General features: G+C 34.8%; 1 pseudogene; it reads left to right on the top strand.

Annotated features, from left to right (window-relative positions):
• LOC132177922 (beta-amyrin synthase-like) overlaps positions 1–22,194 on the top strand; it is a 25,357-nt pseudogene extending 3,163 nt beyond the window's left edge.
• Positions 22,195–23,326: the final 1,132 nt, after the last annotated feature.

Genomic DNA, 23,326 nt, shown 5'->3' with positions numbered 1-23,326 from the left:
AAGAACACAGAAATTTGGTTATGAAGAGGAAACCATTTAGAGAACTCTCTAAATATAAAACCTCTCCGGGACAGCCAAACTCAGGAAATCAATTCACTATATAGAAGAATAAGGAATACAAGAAGAATAACAAAACCTTTGACTCTTCCTTGCACACGACAAGTGACCCACTTGACTTCTACCTCAGTAGCCCTTTCCAGAACATCTGGCACGATTCTTCTAAAAGATTTCCTTTGACTGGAACTCCGATTGGCTTCACGTATTTTCTCTTCAACAATAATCTAGAACAAATTCTCTCTCTCTAAGCACCCTGATTTTGCTCAATAAAATACGTACTTGTAAATGTAGCAAAATCGTGTTTAAATAGAAAATAACCCTAATAAGTCAGCCAGGTCCGGACCCTGCAGATCTGAGGTCCGGACAGGCCTCATAAAATGCACTTTCGGGAAATGGGGTCCGGACCCTGCTTCTGGAGGTCCGGACCCTGCTTGAAAAATCAAGTTTCTGGAAATGGGGTCTGGACCCGGGGAATTGCGGTTCAGACCCGGCATGTCCAGTCTTCATCAACAACTCCGATCGATGGGCGTTTGTGGTCCGATTGAGCTGAAATTTTGCAGGGACATTCATAACACATGAATCTACACTATGAACGGTGGAGATTGGATTCTGAGCATTCTATATCAGTGTTTGAGCTGTGAACAGTAGCATCTGCATTTTGGAACTGAATTAAGCCAACACAAGAACTAATATTTGGTTGATTATTGATTGTTAGGTCAGATCTTATTCCGCTTAATATTTGTGAATCACCTAGACATTTGAATAGGTGTCGTTTGGAGTCGTATTTTAGATTTTTCAATTGGTATCAGAGCGGGTTCACTCTGTGAAGGATTTATTTCCTGAGTGTGATCCGAGACTCCATATCAAATGTCTCATACTGTTGCTCCTAATTCTCTTCCCGTCTTTGATGGAACAAATTATACGCTTTGGAAAATTCGTATGAGAGCATATTTTAAATCCATTAATGTTTGGCATATTGTCGAATCTGGATGGACACGTCCAGAAAAAGCAATAGCTGAATGGACAACAGAGGAAAAGAATAATGCTACTGCGAATGACAAAGCTATAAATGCTATTTACATCTCTGTTTCAAATGAGGAATTTTCTAGAATTTCTAGATGTGAAATAGCTAAAGAAGCCTGTGAAACTTTAGAAATCACACATGAAGGAACTAAGGTTGTTAGAACTTCAAAAATTCAAATGTTGGTTTCTCAGTTTGAGGAGATTAGAATGCAGGAAGATGAAACTTTTGATGAATTTTATTCAAAGCTTAGTGCCATTAGAAAGTCTACCATTAATTTGGGAAAGAAAATGGATGATGCTAAAGTGGTGAAAAAAATCTTAAGATCTTTGCCTGAGAGGTTTATTCCCCAAATTGCTGCTATACAACAGAGCAAGGACTTAGATACTATGAGAGTAGAAGAACTTGTAGGTTCCCTTCAGACCTTTGAGCTAATTCTTCCTAAACACAAGAACACCAAAAATATTGCTCTTAAGGCAAAAAAATGTTAAGGTTGACTCTTGTGGTTCATCTGATGAGGATTCTGGAAATGAGGAAGAAATTGCTATGTTTGCTAAGAAGTTTAGGAAATTCTTTAGAGCCAAGAAAGGAAATTTTAGAAATAGCAATTCACAATTTTCTGAGAAATCTAGAAATGAGAATGTTGAGAAAGGAAAGTCACCTAGAGGTATCAAGTGTCACGAATGTGGAGGACATGGGCACATTCGTGTTGACTGTGCTAACTTGAGAAAGTCAAATGGCAAGGCATTTAATGTGACTCAAAGTGATGAGTCAGACAAGGACGATGCTGAACAGGGAGTTAATTACTTAGCATTTGGAGTTAGTTATGAGAGTGAGCATGAGAATAGTGAGTGTAATTCTCAAGACAAACAAGGTGTGTCCGATAATGATTCGGAAGAAGAAGATGATTTGCAAAATGCTTATAATAATCTCTTTGTGGAATACACTAAACTGAAAAAGCTGAATAAGCAGCAATTGAAGAAACTCAATGAGGTTAATCTTGAAAATGATCAACTTTCTGTCACCTTAACTGATTCTCTTGCTACTCATAATACTTTGATGTCTGAAAATCAAATGCTAATTGCCAAAGTGAAAGCCTTAGAGAATGAACTGAATGAATCAAAGAATCATTTAACAAAATTCTCTAGTGAAAAGCTAAATCAAATGCTACATAATCATAAACATTCGTTTGATAGAACTGGATTGGGTTTTGATAAATCTGCTATTTTATCTACTAATGTTGCTTCTTCTTCAAAGATGATTTTTGTGAAACCAGTGAACAAAGAAGATAGCTTGGCTAAAAAGAAGGTAATTTCTCCTCAAATTTCCAAAGGTGGAAAAGGTAAGGGAACTCTAACTGATTCCTATATGTCTAGTTCGAAGTCGAGAAGTATGCACATGTTAAGGAACCAACCTTCTCAAGGGTTTATTCCTACGTGTCATAACTGTGGTAAGATTGGACATATTCGTCCTAAGTGTTTTCAGCTTAACAGTCATGAGCCTAAAAGAGAATATTTCCATTCTAGAAATAGTTATGAGAAATTATTCAACATGATGAGAGATGTAGTAACACGGTTAGATGTCTTGGATAAGAGTCACACAGTTGTCCCTGATGTGAAGAAAGTTTGGGTCAAGAAGATTAATACCATTCACCCATTGAGGGGGAGTGGTAATGGACTCACCTAGATTAGGTGGGCACATAACATGCCTAGAAATTGAACATATTGATATTTGTCTGTAGCTGTTCGAGGGCATTTTTGTTTGTTTTTGATTGTTTTTGTTTGCTTTGTCTTTATTTTTCTTTGATTCTTTTATTTTTGGGATTGTTGTTTATTTGTTGGATAGTCAGTTTCTCATGTCTTGTGCTCAATTGAATATTTTTCATATGAGTGGGGTCAATATTTCTGCAATTTACATCTCAAGCTCCATATATTTATGATATACCTTGTTCTTTTGAAAACTGTTAAAGGAGTAAAGAGTCAGTTTTTCTCATGTTCGAAATTGTGCACTTTTTGCCCCCATTAGATTTAGATTTTTGTTATGTGTTTGGGAATTTGGAGCAAACATTTTGCTTGGAAGATAGGTAGTGTCAGTTCTATCCACTTGACCAACTCGTTAGTTGAACCTAGCTCCTAAAAATTCCAACATTTTCCAAAAAAAAAAATAAAATAAAATAAAGGGCATAAAATAAGCTCAAATGACTTAGTTTTGCTTCTGCCTGTCCCTAAAGAAAGAATCAGTGATCAAATCATTGCGGAAATAGATGATTACTAAAGGACATGGTAAAAGCGAATGATTAGTCTCAGGGGGAGTGTATCGGATGAGGGAATCTAGGTCCTAACATTATAAGGTTTTACTGTGGCTTGAATCAGACTGTTTGTCTTTCATTTACAAAATGTCTGCCTAGATTTCCTTTCCACTGATGCAATCTTATTTAATGGGAGTTTTCACACACTACACATTCACATGAGATTTCTGATTATTGCCCAACTTCGACTTCACGCTCCAGCTAAGTAGGCGCCTCCACTTGCTCAAGATTCTCCAGCTGCATCCTCCTCGAGATGAAAGATGTGAAGTCCATCAAGGAAAGCTTTTGGATATTCATTGTGCAATACATGAGTCATTGATGTGTTATCATGTGTGTTCATTTAACTTTTAAAGGGGGAGAAACATGCTTTGCATTTCCAGTTTCCTGTTGTTAATTGAGTCATACATTGAGGGGGAGTTTTGCTGATGTTTCTTTATAATCACGCATTCTACGTCATTTTTTTATCATGAGTTTTATTTATGTCTTCTTGTTCCACATATGCCTTGATGTATTTTGTGAAGTGTTTCAGGAAACATGAAGACCTTTTGTCATTCTGTGACAAAAAGTGGGAGTAAATATGGGGAGATGATGGGATTGACTCGACATTTTGGTTTTGTCACTGAATTGCCAAAGGGGGAGTTTGTTAGTTCTTGTGTTGGCTTAATTCAGTTCCAAAATGCAGATGCTACTGTTCACAGCTCAAACACTGATATAGAATGCTCAGAATCCAATCTCCACCGTTCATAGTGTAGATTCATGTGTTATGAACGTCCCTGCAAAATTTCAGCTCAATCGGACCACAAACGCCCATCGATCGGAGTTGTTGATGAAGACTGGACATGCCGGGTCCGGACCGCAATTCCCCGGGTCCGGACCCCATTTCCAGAAACTTGATTTTTCAAGCAGGGTCCGGACCTCCAGAAGCAGGGTTCGGACCCCATTTCCCGAAAGTGCATTTTATGAGGCCTGTCCGGACCTCAGATCTGCAGGGTCCGGACCTGGCTGACTTATTAGGGTTATTTTTTATTTAAACACGATTTTGCTACATTTACAAGTACGTATTTTATTGAGCAAAAATCAGGGTGCTTAGAGAGAGAGAATTTGTTCTAGATTATTGTTGAAGAGAAAATACGTGAAGCCAATCGGAGTTCCGGTGAAAGGAAATCTTTTAGAAGAATCGTGCCAGATGTTCTGGAAAGGGCTACTGAGGTAGAAGTCAAGTGGGTCACTTGTCGTGTGCAAGGAAGAGTCAAAGGTTTTGTTATTCTTCTTGTATTCCTTATTCTTCTATATAGTGAATTGATTTCCTGGGTTTGGCTGCCCCGGAGAGGTTTTACATTTAGAGAGTTCTCTAAATGGTTTCCTCTTCGTAACCAAATATCTGTGTTCTTGATTTTCATTACATATCTGTATTTGGTTGATTATTGATTGTTAGGTCAGATCTTATTCCGCTTAATATTTGTGAATCACCTAGACATTTGAATAGGTGTCGTTTGGAGTCGTATTTTAGATTTTTCACAAAGAAAAAAAAAAAAATACTCGATCAAGTTTAAACATTTTGTTTGGTGGAGACCCTATACAAAATAATTCTAGCTATGTTATTTTATAAGGTTTTTCTATAATATCTACCTAGCTAGGTTTGTTATGGGGACCCTAAATACAATAAATCTAGGTTAAATGTCACTCTTTGGCCTTAGTAGGTGATGACATGGGTTACAACTTCTGAATATAGAATAATATAGCAGCTTTAAAATCCATAATATCATGACATATCTACTAATTCAATAATTACTTGCATCAATATGATCATTTCTTTGTAAACAATCTTTCCTTGTTTCTTTTTGCATTGAATTTGGATTATTGTTGTCAGCTTGTATTATTATTATGTCATTTGCAGTATAGAATATATTGGATTTTTTGTTTGGTTTTTTTTTTTTTTGTTTTTATTTTTATTTTTATTTTTTTGTATGATATATATAAAGGTTAAAATAATTTTGAGTGTTTTGCAAATATTTTAAATGGTTTCTTAATATTTTTTGTTATTCTTTTAAATAAAAAGACATTAATCAAGAAAGTAGTTGAAAAGAGGAAAATCAAGAACTAAACATCTAATAAATGGAGTTTTTTTTTTTTGGAGTATAACTTTTCTTTTTTGTTGGGATGTTTCTTGGGTTATTGACACATTAGATTAATTTCTTTCATATTAATCAGAATTTTAAGAAAATTTCAATTTGTTTTTAGGTAATATTAATTTTAATGCGTTATCTTTCAACTAGAAAAATCTGAGTTCCTCAAACCAAAAGTTTAATCCTTTTTGGATGGTTTTTTTTGTTTGAAAAAATATTTTATGTGGGATAGAATTAAGTAAAAATTGTTTTGAATATATTTTGTGTTTTAGGTTATGTGTTTAATTATGATTAAATTTGTTTTAAAAACTCAAAACAAAAGTGTAAATGAAAAAAATAGTCTAAAAAACAAAGTCATGGCTTTTTACTTATTCATTTGGATTCTCTCTAAGTTTGACAAAGTTTGCACTTTCGTCAACTACTTTTCCCATTAAATCCATGGAGTTCGGATTGAATCCTCTCGTTGTGTGAATTTATAACTTACAAATAAGGGATCGATGTATGTTTATGATGTTTGAATATTAATCATTCCTTTCAATATTAAGACTTTTTATATTTGAATATTAATTAAACAAAGTCTTAAATTAAGTCTCTATAATTCACCACTACATGTGATTATTAGAAGGTCAAATGATTGAAATGAATGATTAAAATTGACATAATGTTCTAGAAATTCCTTACTAATAAGCCAACTTTTTCAGGTAAACACACACACACACAAAAAAGAAAAAAAAAAAACCACATTTAAAAAACTATTATATTTTGAAACAAGAACCTAGCATGAGAAACATCATTTTGCATGCATGTGCATATACAACGTACAATAAGTAATAGATATACAAAAAAAATAAAACAAATACCTCAATTAAATGCTCACAAATACTCAATCCAGTGCATTAACGAAACATCATGCGGATTCATGACAAAATAAAACATAAATATAAAACAAAACAATATATATATATACCTGCTGGAGATAGGATATTGCCGGAGAAGCTGAGGTTGGAGAACTGCTAGAGACAGCAACGGCGACGACGACGTACTTGAGCTGGCCTGCCGGAGATGATAGTGAGCTTGAGAGAGAGTGTGCTAGCTACTGTTCCAAGTTGAGAGATAGAGCTGAGAGAGAGAGATCAGGAGATGAGGAAGAGTGAGGGAGAGGAAGCTAGCTATACACTGGTCGGATTAGAGCTGATCGAGGGAGGAGAAGAAAAGAAAGAAAAAATGGGGGAGGGAGAGGGGCTAGCCTGGGTGGGAGAGAAGAAAAAGTGGGGAGGGAGAGAGGGAAAAAAAGTAAAAAAGAAGAAGAGTGATGGCATGGCCACTTGATGGGACGGCCAGCAGGCTCTGGCCTTCCCAAGGCAAATTCCTGACGTGCCACATGAGGCACGTCAAGAATTTCTGAGGTGCCACATGTGGCACGTCAGAACTTTCTGACTTGCGTTATTTGGCATGTCAGGAATTTGCCAAATAATATCAATGCTTCTTAATTAAGTCCTCTTGTCAGTCTTGTGTTTATTGGCTTCCATTATATCTTTTTGTTTTTATTAATGTTAAGTCTCAAACTTAATTTGTTTGCTTGCATTTGCCTTGCATGTTCTCTCTTTTAATATTAGAATGATCTTGTATTATAGGACTGATGCGAATGGTGAGGTGGCCAACCAAGATGTACATCTTCCCGGAATTCTACCAAAATTTCTTGGTCGGTTTTATTATTTCTTTGGGAAACCCATTGAAACAGAAGGTATGGTTGATTTTTTTCTTTAAATTTAAAATATGGGTGCCCCTTTTGTCTACGCTAGATGTCTCTAATGTAACACTCCACCCCAATAACATAGTATTATCCGCTTTTGACTCCCCTGAATCAAACTTCCTAAGAAGTCATCTGACCTAAGAAAAATAATCTCTAATGACAATCATCGAATTCTTTCTCTTCTCTAAAACCTGCACTATTATAATATCGTCCCATTGGGAAACATGAAACATATGTTGTTATAAATCACTACATCATGCCCTACCTAAGTATAAAACGAGATATATGGTAGAGGGTATTTAGTGAGCAGAAGTTGTGAGCCACATTAGCTGATGTAGGTACTCTTCTCAACCCCGGCCCCCTTCTTCAAGTCCATTGTGTCCTTCCTGAATCTTAGAACAATGGTAAACCGTGCTTTCACTTGAGCAACAGTCATTGATAGTTTTGAGCTTTTGTGAGTATATGTTAGAATGTAATTTAAATAATTAAGTCAATCATTTCTTATCAGTTTAAGCTTTTGAAATAAGTTGTGATTTAATAGAATTCTCAATGCCAATTCGTTTTTTTCTTTTTCTTTTTTTTTTTTTTAAATTTTTTTTTTATAAGTAAGCTACACAGTGATTAATCTTAATCTTTAATTATGTTTTGAAGGGAGGAAGAAGGAATTAAGAGACAAGGACAAATCTCAAAAATTATATTTAGAAGTCAAGTATGAGGTTGCGAGATGCATTAATTGATTATTTAAAGGAAAAAAGAAAAAAAGATCCTTACAGAAATTGTTGTCTCGATTAATTTACCAAGCTACAAATGGCTTTACATGCATATGAAGTTCCTACATTTGAACTTTGAATAATTCGCCCATTGAAGATGAATTCCACTTTTTCTCTCGAAGAAGCCCATGAACTTTTCTTGGGATGTTGTAGCCATAGTTCTTTGGTGGCATTGATTTATGAGGAGTGCTACATATACTATCAAATGTTCCATTTCAAGTACTGCTCACTTTTTGATATGGCAATGAAAATTACTATTAGATAAAATAATAAATGAAAATTTTCATTGTTACGTCAAACAGTGAATAATTAGAAGTATGTATAGCTTTTCTCTTGATTTATTCTCCATAAGGGTGGGAAAGTTTAGGACAATTTGCTTTTTTATTATTGTCATTACATGTATAACATGCCTTTTGACCAAGGGTGTTATTGTAAATAAAATTCTCTCTTTAAATTTATTGATTTGGGGAGACTATGATGGAGTATGATAATTAAAAAACTCGGCATTTGTTTATAAGATTTTATTCTCTTTTTTTTTTTCCATTTATTTTTTTGCAACATAGGCAAGCAGCTCTAAAGAGAGTTAATGGTTTATTTATTTTTAATTAAGCCAAAACAGCTTTATAAAATGGACCGATTGATTGACAAGAAAAGAAGAAGAAGAAGACAAGGAAGAAATAAGAAGAAAATCTAGTACATGCAATGACAATTTCATTTCATGTTTCTTTGTTTTATTTGCAAATAAAAAGTGTTTTTGCGTGAAAAAAGGGAAAGAAATAGAGCAGAGAACAGGAATCCTTCCGAATAAAAAACAAAAATTAAATGATATATATATTGACGTGTCGCGTGTGAAAATTTCTTGACGTGTCAAAAAGCCACGTCAAGAAATTTTGACGTGTCTAATTTTACCACGTCAATAAATATTTAAATATTAAGTTATTTAAATAAAATGTTTAAAAATTAAATTTAATTTAAATTTCCTGACGTGTTGAATCTAACACGTCAATAAATATTGACGTGCCACTTCTGGTATGTCAAAAAAAAAATTTGTTGATGTGCCACTTTTGGCACGTCAATAATTACTGACGTGGCAAAATTTGGTTACTATTTGCCACGTCATAAGCCATCAGTTTTTTTGTAGTGATTCTTATAAAATTCTAAATTTACTATTAATTTCAAATTAAAATTTCAAAAAAATGAAAATTTGAAGGGTAATTTGGTATTTTTAATTGTTTATGCTACGGTTTAAGGAGTGGTAGATGGTATCAAATTGAAAGTCCAAAGGTGAAATTGAGAGTTTTTAAAATTTGGGTGTTTCTTCTCAAAACGCATAGTAGTTTAATGGGAAAAATATAAAAAAGCCCTCCAAACTACCAGCCGTTTTCGATTTAGCCCCCTAATGTTTTAAAAGTAATAAAGTAGCCCCCCCAACTACCAAACTATTGCATTTTGGTCACTTCGTTAGTCAAAACTGTCAGTTTGGATGGAAACTGCAAAACGACGTCGTTTTATTGGGGGCTACTTTATCACTTTCTGAACATTAGGGAGCTAAAATGAAAACGGCTGGTAGTTTGGGGGGCTTTTTTATATTTTTTCCAAAATTTCTTTTTTTCATAAAAGGGCATTGTAGTAACTTACCCATAGCAAAACGACGTCGTTTTGAGTTTCCGTCCAAACTGACGGTGTTGACTAACGGAGTGGCCAAAATGCAATAGTTTGGTAGTTTGGAAGGCTACTTTATCACTTTTAGAACATTAGGGGGTTAAATCGAAAACGGCTGATAGTTTAAGGGGCTTTTTTATATTTTTCCCTAGTTTAATTGTTATAAGTGAAGTTTTTCCTATATAAAATGAAGTCAAGCTCCATATATATATAGATATAAAGGTGGTTGTGTAACCATCTCTAAACCGAAGGAGTGGCCATCCAACCACCTCTAACATGATGAGATGTCATGCGTGCGACTACTTATGTTATGTTGGATGGCTGCCCTCTCCTCCGTGGAGGTGGCCATGAAATTGCCAATTGCCATAGAACCACCTTTTTATTTTTTTATTTAGGAAAAAATATAAAAAAAACTCCCAAACTACCGACCGTTTCTATTTTAGCCCCCTAATATTCAAAAAGTAAAAAAGTAGTCCCCAAAACTACCAAATAATTGCATTTTGGCCACTCTGTTAGTCATTACCATTAAATAGGATAAAAATTCAAAACTACGTTGTTTTGGTAAGGTTAAGTTACTAAAATGCCATTTTGTGAAAAAAATAAAAAAATTAAAACAAACAATCAAAATGGAGCGTTTTGCTTGAAATTAGGGTTTCCTTACCCTTACCAAAACGGTGCCGTTTTGGTAAGGTAAGGGTAAGAATTAAAACAAAATTCCCCCAACCCCAAGCATACACCCAGACCTCCTTCTCCCTCACGACACCTTCCAATTATTTTAGGGTTCTCTTACCCAACCCAGATGATGAAGGTCTTCTTGTAGCATTCCATCCCCATGCACTCGCCATCTCCATTTCCATCCTTGCGATAAAGAAGAGCTGCCAAGTAGCCAAAAACAAAGGACCCTATTGGGATATTTGCAACCACAACATTGTGATTTATGGAGAAATTTTTTGTCCCAAACAACTCAGTAATTGCCCCGCTACACACTCCTATGACGACTGTACTGATGTTGAGGGAAAGGTTGGTTTTGTTGACAAGGAAGAAGAATGCTCCCGCTGTTGGAGCCATTAATGCCACAATTGAAGCTGGTCTTGAAATGACGTGCTTGGTTCTGTACAATTCAAACCAAACTCTTTTGGGAGTATGCGTGGGATTGGGGGAATTTTGTTTTAATTCTTACGCTTACCAAAACAGCGCCGTTTTGGTAAGGGTAAGGAAACCCTAATTTCAAGCAAAACGGTGCCGTTTTGATTGCTTGTTTAATTTTTTTTTTCCCCACAAAAGGGCATTTTAGTAACTTAACCTTACCAAAACGACATAGTTTTGAATTTTTCATCCTATTTGATGGTGATGACTAACAGAGTGGCCAAAATGTAACTGTTTGGTAGTTTGAGGGGTTACTTTATCACTTTTTGAACATTAATGGGCTAAAATGGAAACGACTGGTAGTTTGGGGTGCCTTTTCATTTTTTTCCCTTTTATTTATCATAGTTTTTGGAAGTAATAAGTGACCCTTTATCCTATAAAAATAAACACATGTTTTCTCAAAATATTCCTATAAGAAGATGTGAAAATTTTTCTCAATAGATCTATTGTATTTTGTTTTCTAAAAAGCTTTTTGTGTTGTGTTTTGAAAAGTGAATGGACACAGTTTTCATCTAAATTGGGATAGAAAAACTTTTTCTACCCAATCTATAAAAGTGACGAAAGAGATTTCTTTTAAATTGGGTTGAAAAAATTTCATCTAATTCATATCATATTTATAGATTGAATATGCTTGTGTCTAGGGCTGTAAACGAGCCGAGCTTGGGCGAGCTTTGGCTGTCCAGGCTCGGCTCATTTATTTTGGAGTCAGGCTCGAGCTCGAGCTCGACTCGAGCCCGACTATGCTGCTCGAGCTCGGCTCGACAGGCTATGTACCCTGCTCGAGCTCGAGCTCGACTATTTTGCTCGATCTCGAGCCAGGCTCGAGCTCAACTTTGTTTTTTTGTTTTTGTAATTTAGATGTATTATATTATAAAAATCATCCAGAATAATTTGCACCTTAAAATACTAAAGAATATTAAACAAACATATCAGATTAATGTCAACCTTACAATTAAAACTAACAAAATCAACTAAAATGCTAAAGAACATTAAACAGATATAATAGATTAATCCCAACATCACAATCATCCATACAAAATCAACTAAAATGTTAAAGAACATTAAACAAACATAAGACAGACGCAATCCAATGCATAGGTAGCGCAAATTCCTCTTCAACCCAAAAGCCAGGATGAAGTTCATGTCCACAACTCGAAGGTTTGGACTAAAATTCACATCTACGACCTAAAAGATCTGGATCAAAGTTCAGTACTTCAGTTCACATCCAAGTAGGCAGATCGAGTGGCCAAGCCTTATTACAAAACAGAAGCAAGAAAACCGAAATACTCAAACTCTAAGTAATAAATTCATATGATCTAATGGTCGTATACTCATACTTAAATTTTATGATCATATTATCTCACAATTAATATTAATATTATCTTAGATCTAAGATCATGTGATACATCATATATGTTTTATAAGAATAAAGTATATAATTATAATGTATTGATTAAATAACACAATAACTTATGCAGATATACCATATGATTATATAATGATTAATGATTATGTGATATATACGATTCCAATTTCCAAAGTATAAACTATCTAATTATAATATTTGTATTAAATGACACAATAACTTGTGCGGTTGTACTATATGATTATATCATATGATAAAATGATTAATGACAATATCATATATATATATATATATATATATATATTTCTTATATGTTTTTATATTAATATATACATATATTATATATATAATATATATACACACATATACATAAATAACAAAAAAAAAAAACAAAGGTATATAATATATTTGTTATTATTGAGTAAATGAGTAATGTTGATTATATATTGTTATTTGTTACTTAATAAAAAATATACGAGCCGAGCTTAATAAGCGAGGCGAGCCTTATACGAGCCGAGCTCACGAGCTGCTCACGAGTTAGCCGAGTTGAGCCGAGCTTGTTTCGTTTAATATTCGAGTTAGGATTTGTGTTCATGAAGTGCTTCATATAATATTCGAGTCGAGCACGAGTCGATCTTATGCGAGCCGAGCCCGAGCTTGCTCGCGAGACGCTTCGCTCACTTAACAGCCCTAATCGGGATCCCCTCGAACTCTGATTGAAGAAGCCAAAACATAAATGTTGCTCGCTTTGCTCATCTCCAACTCTGTGGGCAACATTCTCGTCCCATTTCTTGTCATAAATTCTGAACTGGGTCTCATATTTGGATTATTGTATTATTTGAAGTGTGCTTAAATTTGATCAATGTGGGTGTCCCTCTTTTTGTTCTTTGCGTAATTTCGTTGAACACTTTGATTTACTAAAAATTAGGAAAAAATATAAAAAAAAACCATCCAAACTACTAGCCGTTTGCAATATGCACCACCCCATACACCTACTTGAATTGGTTGAACCGTCTTCGAGTCTCCCCATTGGTAATAGGGGAGTAGTCGCAATAGATGGATGGATCAAGTAGGTGTATTATATGAATCAAAGATAATGCCAAGGGATCCACGTTAGATGTTGCGTACAGAAAATAGACAAAATTTAATCGGAATACACAGCATGGAATTCTTTTCCTTCACAAAACATTTAGCTAACACATAACATAAACTAGTTTAGTAGGTCTGGAGCTTCCCAGCAGGGAAATGGAAATTCTATACATGACATCAAAATTCCCAAGAAAATGGGTAATACCAAAAAGCAGTTTCCTTGGGATTACAATCTAAATATCAAACAGCTTGTTCCTCAATAATCACTTCCACCAACAGATTAAGAGGCCCTCCGCTAGATTAAGAATTATTGTTCCTTCCTGCCACAAACAAAGACCAACGCCGCCTAGAAACTGAGTCCATAATGTTGAGACAGAAAGAGAAATAATCAAACAAAAAATTCCACTCAAATCAGTTAAAATTTTACCTCTTCCTCTTGTTCCTCTTCTTCTGCGTTGGCTCAATCAATCTATCACCGTCGAGAAGAACAAGGGTTCCCACACAAGTGGTTGTCTGAAACGAATAAGGCATACGACGAATCTTAACATTCTTGCCCCTTTTCTTCTCTATGTCATACCAAAAGAGATCCGAAAAATCCTGCTGCAGCAAGACCTTCTTGCCATCCCTCGAGAACAACAAAGGCTTATAGTACTCAAAAAGCCAAGACACTTTTTCAAGATAGACTTTCACACTAACACATATACATCCTTTCAAGATACTCTTGGAACTTCTCGGTGGCCAGATCGAAAGCAAGAAGATTCGTCGGAGACTGACTCCGAGCAACCTACCAATGGAAAGCATTGTTTAAGGACGCAGAGCCCTTATAAGGACTGCACTCGTTAGGCCATTCCTCTTCAACCATCATCCAAGAATGCGCTCTCGGACTAAATAACTTGACTTCAAAGATCATTGGCCTTTCATGGAAAGCCACAAACCTCATCACCTTGTAGTCATTGTTAATCGGGTCGTAACCGAAGGCCAAATAGGTCAACCCAACCCCATAGTCGGCGAAACCAAAAGGGTTTTATATCGGTTCAATGGGCAACTTTTTGTACCTTCTGATTAATGGGTTCCAAATAGCAATCTCTCTCTCATCGTTGTGGATGCAAACCAGTCCGTTGCAGTAGTCCAAAATTTGGGTGTATGCTTTTGAGTCGCTCAGTGGTTGGGGAATCTTCTCGAGGTCTCTGTCCAATTCGTCGTCGTTAAAGCACACCCAAAAGAAATCCAACAGCGGATTTACGAGCCGCTCCCTAATAATGAGGCTTCCTTCTCTGTTGGTCGCGAGGGAGAGCTCGAGATGCATGTCGATGAAAACTCGATCGTTGATTAGCGCTTGCCATGGTTTCGAAACGCACTGAAAATGTACCCGAGGCTTTACTGGTAGTCGGAGAAGTATTTGGGTGATTATCTTCGGCGGTAAACTCGACATGGACGAAGTTTATTGTGGTGGAGGCGGAGATCAAAGATGGGTGGGTAATTTCGAACGCGTACTGAGATTCCAAATTTCGAACTCAAGAAATGTGTAGATAAATTGGGAAATCGCTGTCTTTGCCGTTAGTGTGAGTGTGCAGTCTAGTGAAGTCAAAGCTATACAAGGCACAGTCTACTGAAGTCAAAGCTATACATCCCACTTACCCTCCAAGCTCTCGCCTATCGATCACTTAGGTTGTTTGTCCTCTATTGCCACGTGCTCAATCTATGTAAAACATAGATGAAAATGTGAGTTTAGACTGTTTAGTAAGTAAACAACATTTAATTTAGGAGTTAAAGCGAAGTTTTTTCAAATAAAAAAAACAATATTAATACATGTTTGTAAAAAATATTAAATTAAATAAAATTTAAAAAAAAAAAAAAACAAACATTATCCCTCCCTTTGGAAGACTCAATCCCATGGAGAAATCAACGCAAGGGCCGTAAGGCCCAAAAACACAAATGATTTTGCCAAAAAAAAAAAAAAAAACAATTAAGTGTGTTAAGACTTAAGAGTTTAGGATTTCCACATGGAAAAACCCATTAGATGCCATAGACGATTGAGAAATGATAAATATTCCAAATTTTTGTTATAAAAGTTAGTTTCTAAATAATGTGTTACCATCCCTTGAATTGGTGACACATTTTTTAAAATAATAAATCTTATGAAATTGTGACACATCATTTAAGAACCAACTTTTAGCAATAAAATTTGAGATATGTAACACTTCTCTAAACGATTTTGTCTATATATATATATTTGCATTCTCCCTTTTGGAGACATTAGTAGAACTCCCACATAGAAAATCAGTGGTCAAAAGCCAATAACCAAATCTTTTCTTTTCTTTTCTTTTTTTTAATAATAAAAACACACGTACAAATATTTTTCTTTGAATAATCTCTAATAACTTTAACCTAGTCGTGGTGTAAATTTGGTGTTTTGCAGCTTCAAATATGAAGCAGGCACCTATGTTTAAAATATCAAAAAATAATATAATCATTCAAGCCAAATAATTTTTTTTTTCTTGATGAAATACCCATCGACAAAACCACAGAAGCTACCGTCTTGATTGGTTTTGGTAGGTTAACCCAAATCTAACCTGCAACCCGTTTAGACAAACAAGTCAAATATCAAAACCCAGGCACAACATAGTAAATTACTGAGTAACTCAACATGACCCATTTGACGCGTTTAAAATAACAGGTCATGTCGGGTTGACCTGACTCGACCCGACAAGTTTAATATGACCCGTTTTGCTACAGGTAGTATTGGGCTGACACGACTCACCATGGTCCGTTTGAAGGAAAAATGTTGATAATTGGCATTTAATAAAAATATGGGGAAAATTCACTTTACCCCCGTAAAGTTTAAGAAATTTTTCAATTCGAACCTCAATGTTTAAAAATTGGCAATGTACCCCCCTAATGTTTCAAAAATTTTCAATTCAAACTCTCCGTTATTAATTTCTGGGGGAAAATGCAGTTTACCCCCCTGAAGTTTCAGGAGTTTTTCAATTTTAACCCTAAAGTTCAAAAATTGGCAATCTACCCCCCTGAAGTTTCAAAAATTGGCAATTTAAACATTCCGTTTAATTTTTACGTTAAAATGGACGGAAATCTATGAAATTACATCATTGCCCTTAGACTTTTTTAAAAAAATTTCCGTCCAATTTAACGGAAAAATTAAACGGAAGGTTTAAATTGCCAATTTTTGAAACTTCAGGGGGGTAGATTGCCAATTTTTGAACTTTGGGGTTAAAATTGAAAAACCCCTGAAACTTCAGGGGGGTAAACTGCATTTTCCCCTTTTTTTAAGTTACTAAAGATATTTATCTCTAAAACATCTTCTAAGATAGACCAGACGATGAATAGTATCATTGGATCTATGAGGACATGCCTACCTTCGACTTGTTTTGGTTTTCATCTTGATGAAACTGTTAATTGTATTCTTTTAACCCGAAAAAATGCAGGTAATGTGTTTGTACATTACAAGGCATCTTAATACTGTGTTCCCTGCAGAGTATCAAAAGGAAATCCTTCGATACATATACTATCATCAGGTGCATATTCTTGGAAGCATCACATGTTAATTATGCAAATAGGATTAGCTTTTCTGTTGAAGTACTTGATTCCTTTTCTTTTGTGCGTGTGTTTAAGCTGTCATGTACGTTTAACAAGTATGCTGCAAATTTTGCATATTAATTATATGTAGAATGAAGATGGTGGGTGGGGATTACACATAGAGGGCCACAGTACCATGTTTTGCACGGCTCTCAGCTACATTTGTATGCGTATACTTGGGGAAGGACCCGATGGTGGTCAGGACAATGGTTGTGCAAGAGCGCTAAAGTGGGTCCTTGATCATGGTGGTGTAACACACATACCTTCTTGGGGAAAGACTTGGCTTTCGGTATGATCATGTTTCATAAATCTTTTGAGTAACTATATATTCAATAGTAAAACTATTCCGAGATGACCAAATCCAGAAAACTCATCCACTAAATACAAGAATAAGTTGGAACCGAATTAATACAAATTAATCTTGGAACGGCAAGTTTTGTCGAACTTGAGATTACTTCTTCCACTGGCTAGTTCAAACTGGTAAATTTTCGGTTCGAGCTTAGAACACAAAATTGAACTAAATGAAAAATCTTAAGTACACTATTGTCTAATTGAAATAAAAATTACAACAAAGTGAAACAAAATTTTCATTATGCGTGATGATTGTTTGCTAATAATTAACTCTAATATGCATTTTTCGCTTTGTTGTAGATACTTGGTGCGTTCGAGTGGATTGGAACCAACCCAATGCCTCCAGAATTTTGGATGCTTCCTTCATTTCTTCCCATTCATCCATGTTTGTAAATATATGCTTACTACATTATACTTAATTCCTGAAAATGCCAATGTACTTTAGATCGTTAGTGCATAATGGAATTTTTAAAAAATCATTTAGTCTAATATTGAAAATTAAATACAATTTTTAATTGAAAGCCTCTGTTAGGTAGAGGTTTTACTTTCTTCTTTTTGATAATTAAACTTGCTACATGATGCTTATCAATTTCCTTTCCCCTAAAATACAGCCAAAATGTGGTGCTTTTGCCGCTTGGTGTACCTGCCCATGTCATACCTTTATGGGAAAAGGTTTGTAGGCCCAATCACACCTCTCATTCTTCAATTGAGAGAGGAACTCTACACTCAACCTTACAACAAAATTAACTGGAAGAAGGTGCGTCATCTATGTGCAAAGGTAAATTTTTCTCATGGTTGATACTCTCTCATTGCTACATATGCTTTTCAACATTATTCTATTAGAATATAAATTAAATAATTAAATTCATTTATTTCTATCAGCTTAAGCTTTTAATATGATATCAAAACAAAAGTCTTGAGTTCAAACCTTGTCTTCATCATTCATATCTCTCATTTTAATTAAATACTTCATACGTTAGGCCTCACTTATTAATTAATAAGGAGAAGTTTGAACCTACACATGAGAGAGAGTGTTAGAATATAAATTGAAAAATTAAATCCATCACTTCTTATCAGCTTAAGCTTTTAGGATAAGTGGCATTTTAACATCTTCCAATGCATTGATTATGCAATATACTATTGTTACAGGAGGATCTCTACTATCCTCATCCTTTGATAAAAGATCTACTTTGGGATAGTCTATACGTATGCACTGAGCCTCTTCTCACTCGTTGGCCCTTTAACAACTTGGTAAGAGAGAAAGCTCTTCAAGTAACAATGAAGCACATTCATTATGAAGATGAGAATAATCGATACATCACAATTGGATGCGTGGAAAAGGTAATATTATCAAACAATCAAAGGAAGCTATGGAGAACATCTATTTGGGCTATATAACAATACTCCTAAAGCTATTTGCATTGAACAGGTCCTATGTATGCTTGCTTGTTGGGTTGAAGATCCAAATGGAAATCATTTTAAGAAGCATATTGCTAGGATCCCAGATTACATATGGGTCGCTGAAGATGGAATCAAGATGCAGGTTAATTAGTATGCATATTCTGCAAAAACATTTGCAGAACCTTTTGACTATCTGTTGAAAATTTGAATTTCACTTCATATTAAACTATGAATGAAGAGATTTCTTAAATTGAATTTCTTTTGTAAATAGAACTATTCAAACTTGAATATAAAACCCCCAAGTTCTATTTTTCTAACTTCAAGTCTATAAGTCATAACCATCAAGGGTGGTGGTTCAATGACCCAAGAAAATTTTCAAGTGATTAGGTAAGTACTAGGGTGTGAGTTCGAATCTCCACAATGAAGAATCCCTATGCCTGATTAGTATAAACCGCCTTGGTTCCCATTGATGCCCTGATGGGGTGAGTAGTTAAGCTATGGCTCGGCTGGTCTTAAGGGTACGCCTGCGGTTTTCACCATCTGAGTCCCTTCTGAGCAGTCCCCCGCAGGTTGGTGCTACTATATGGTCACTCCCAGGTAGAATAGCCACAATTAGTCCCCCCCCTCGAACCTTAAAAAAAATATATATATATGTCTATAAGTCTTAAGTCTTTGCTATATGCCATTTGCATGAAGGGTTGTGGAAGTCAACTATGGGATACCGGTTTTGCTATTCAAGCTTTACTTGCTAGTAATCTCACCGACGAAATCGGACCTACACTTACGAGAGGGCATGACTTCTTCAAGAAATCTCTTTACTTGCTAGTAATCTCACCGACGAAATTGGACCTACACTTGCGAGAGGGCATGACTTCTTCAAGAAATCTCAGGTTTGATTTTCAATTTTGAATTCATCTCTTCACCACAATCCTCAAATATACCTTTTTGCTTAAAAATAGGGTTAAATACTTAATTAGTACTTGGGTTCGCAGTTTTTTATTTTATTTTTTTCCCACCTAGGATTCCAAAACAGTTACAAATAGTACTTGACTTACGAGAAAAAACCAACTTAGTACCTCTGTTAGGTTCCGTTAGCCCAAACTAATGGAGTGTCACGTGTCGTCACAAAGAAATGCCACATGTCTAATAAAATAAAAATAAAATAAAAAACTAACCCTAAAAAAAAAAATTGAAAAATTCATGGGGTGGCCGGCCACCCCCATTTTGGTCATTGGGGGTGGCCCAAGGCCAATCTGGGGTAGCTTCGGCCACCCCTAGGTGGGAAAAAAATAAAAAAACAGCAAACCTAAGTACTAATAAAGTATTTAACCCCGAAAAATAAATACCATGCAATATTCATTCAGACTAATTACTCCACTTTATCTTAAAAATTGTAAAGGTCAAGGACAACCCTTCTGGAGACTTTAAAAGCATGTACCGTCACATTTCGAAAGGAGCATGGACTTTTTCTGATCATGACCAGGGATGGCAAGTTTCTGATTGCACTGCAGAAGCTTTGAAGGTAATTAATTTCGTTTAAATGCGTCAATGGGGTAAAGTGTTGAATCTTCTCCATAATTAACGTGTTCCTCACTAAATTCTCCTATATTTCAGTGTTGCATGCTTTTATCCACAAAGCCACCAAAGATTGTAAGTAATAAAATGGAACCCGAGCAATTTTATGATTCTATAAATGTGATACTTTCTCTACAGGTAAGGATTAACTTTCACATTGTTAAATCACTAGTAATCTCAAAAACATAAGTTGATAAAAAAATGATTAGTTTTAATTATTTAAATAATATTTAAACATTTTTTCTCACGTGTAGGCTCAAACTACTCCTTAATAAGTAAGGCCCAACACTTAGAGTGATTGTTTTAAATATTTCATTGCATTCATATCATTAAGCTCTATTGTATGGCTTAATGCAGAGTAAAAATGGTGGTTTATCTGCCTGGGAACCAGCAGAAGCCCAAAAATGGTTGGAAGTAAGTACCTTAACATATTGAAATGGCCTTGAAATATGCTTATGGGAATACTTCAAAACTACTTAGCGCTTCTAAATTCATGCTTTTTATCATATATTAATGGAAATTTTCTCTTTTTTTTTTTTTTTTTTTTTTTTATTCATTAGCTGCTTAATCCCACAGAATTCTTCTCGGACATTGTCATTGAGCATGAGTATGTTGAGTGCACTGGATCAGCAATCCAAGCTTTAGTTTTGTTTAAGAAGTTATACTCCGGGCACCGGAAGGAAGAGATCGAAGATTTCATAGAAAATCCTGCACAGTTCATTCAAGACATACAGATGCTTGATGGTTCATGGTATGTTCTTCCACCGGTTTATTAGATAATATTTTGACATTTGTCTGTTTTGATATCTATTTCATGATTAAGCATTTTTTCACAGGTATGGAAATTGGGGAATTTGCTTCACATACGGTACATGGTTGGCACTTGGAGGATTGGCTGCAGCTGGCAAGACTTACAACAATTGTCCAGCTATGCGCAGAGCTGTTGATTTTCTACTCAGAGCACAAAGAGATGATGGTGGTTGGGGAGAGAGCTATCTCTCATGCCCAACCAAGGTAATGTTTTAACACATATAATGCTAAAAGCCTCTTAATTCTACTCTCTTTTTTCATCTTTATTTCCAAATATCATTAAGTTTGTCATTATCTTTTACTCTCAATCTACATCATTGACAACAATTTAAGAACCTTTAACAACATGTTTTGTCTTTCTAAGATTTTGCAAATGTTAGATAATGAAATTATAAACACTTTGTACTTGATTATATAGGAATATGTACCTCTTGAAGGAAACCGATCAAATTTGGTACACACTGCATGGGCAATGATGGGTCTCATTCATGCTGGACAGGTAAGACTCCGTGGTTTATATTATGTTGTCATTATTGTCCTATGCTTTGATCCTGCATATTCTGACGTTAAAATTGTATCTGCAATAGGCTGAAAGAGACCCAACACCTCTTCATCGGTCAGCAAAGCTGATAATTAATTCTCAACTGGAAGATGGCGATTTTCCTCAACAGGTACCTCTCTTTAAAACATGAATTTTGTTCAGAAAGAGCATGTTGAATTATATATATATATATATATATATATATATATATATATATATATATTATGTTTGAATTTTACCTCCAAAGCTTTGTAACCATTGATCACTCTTTCATACAGGAAATACTTGGAGTCTACTTAAAGAATTGTATGTTTCACTATGCAGCATACAGAGATATTTTCACCTTGTGGGCTCTTGCAGAATACTGAAATCGTGTCCCATTGCCATCCAAAAAAATTTGAATCAATTAGTGAACTATATAGCTCAACCACTATAATAAGAAAGCCAATTATTAATTCTTTTACTTTCTCTTTAGCAGCTGTGTTGATGTACGTGTGTAATAAGTGTCTAAACACAAAGCCACCAAAGACAGATGGGATTAAGGAATATTATAAAATGTTGTACCTGCAAATAATATGTAAGAAATTCCTAATTATATTAAAGTGTGGCCCATATGCACATGTATTTAATGTGATTTATAATTAAACATAATAATGAATAATGTTCGATAATTTATTCCAAATTATGTAGTTCTACAACACATAATCTTCTCTCCAACTTCCAACATCCATTTCAAGTTTGAGCAGCTAAGTCACTATGATCTTAACTTCCACTACTCCAGATTTTCAAATTCCTTCCTAGTACCACCCTACACATAATTTGAACCCCAAATTATCAAAATCTATTAAGAGTTGAAGCCTTCCAAAAATTTAATGGACGAGTTTTTCTTCATTTGGGACGTGAGGAAACAAAGCTATCCAATCATTTGAACCTAATATATATAATTAGCACTAAGCTAATTGAGGTAAATTTCTCGAAGTTTTCAAATCCAAAACAGAGTAAAACATAAGCAATACAAAATGTAATTTTCTTTCCCTCGATCTCCTCAATATTCTAAGCTACCAAACACATTATGAACATGCGTGTGATAAATGTGTGTTTTGAGTGGCCAAAATTACTTTTACGTACCTTCAATTCGTATCATAAAATTTAAAAAAAATTAAAAATTAAAAAATTAAAAAAAAAAATCTAGAAAATATTAACGAACTGAGTTGTATTATTGATAAATTCAATAACATTATTGAGTTTAAAATTTGATTGAAACTCAATAAAATTATTGTTGTTGTCCATAATTTTAAGTAACTACAAGTATACATTTTATTCCTTTAACATACGCAAAACAAGATTCTATTTACCAATAGAGCTGGAATTTTGTCACCTCCTTCATTGCAGTCAATCACAAACCTTTTTTTTTTTTTTTCTTTTTTCTAATCAACTTAATTTAACGAAAAATGGATGGGCAGTCAATCACAAACTTTTGAAAAGAAATGTGAACGTACCAGTACTCTTGTCTTCTAAGGTTACTGAATGGACAAAAATGCTTATTTGTCAATAATATTCCAAATTGAAGAGACAAGGTGCTGTAAAAACAACAATAGTTGGCTCAAATTAACCCACCCTTTAGAGGGGAAAAAAACAACACCCTTAGAGTATCTCATAATCAGTGGGTTAGTGACGGATTCAGAATTTTAGAGAATGTGAGAACAAAAATTGATTAAAAACATAATATTAGAGAATGTGAGCACAAAAATTGATT

This window comes from Corylus avellana, chromosome ca1 (assembly GCF_901000735.1).
Source record: "Corylus avellana chromosome ca1, CavTom2PMs-1.0".
In the NCBI taxonomy this organism is placed as follows: domain Eukaryota; kingdom Viridiplantae; phylum Streptophyta; class Magnoliopsida; order Fagales; family Betulaceae; genus Corylus; species Corylus avellana.
This window is presented reverse-complemented; position numbering and strand designations above follow the sequence as displayed.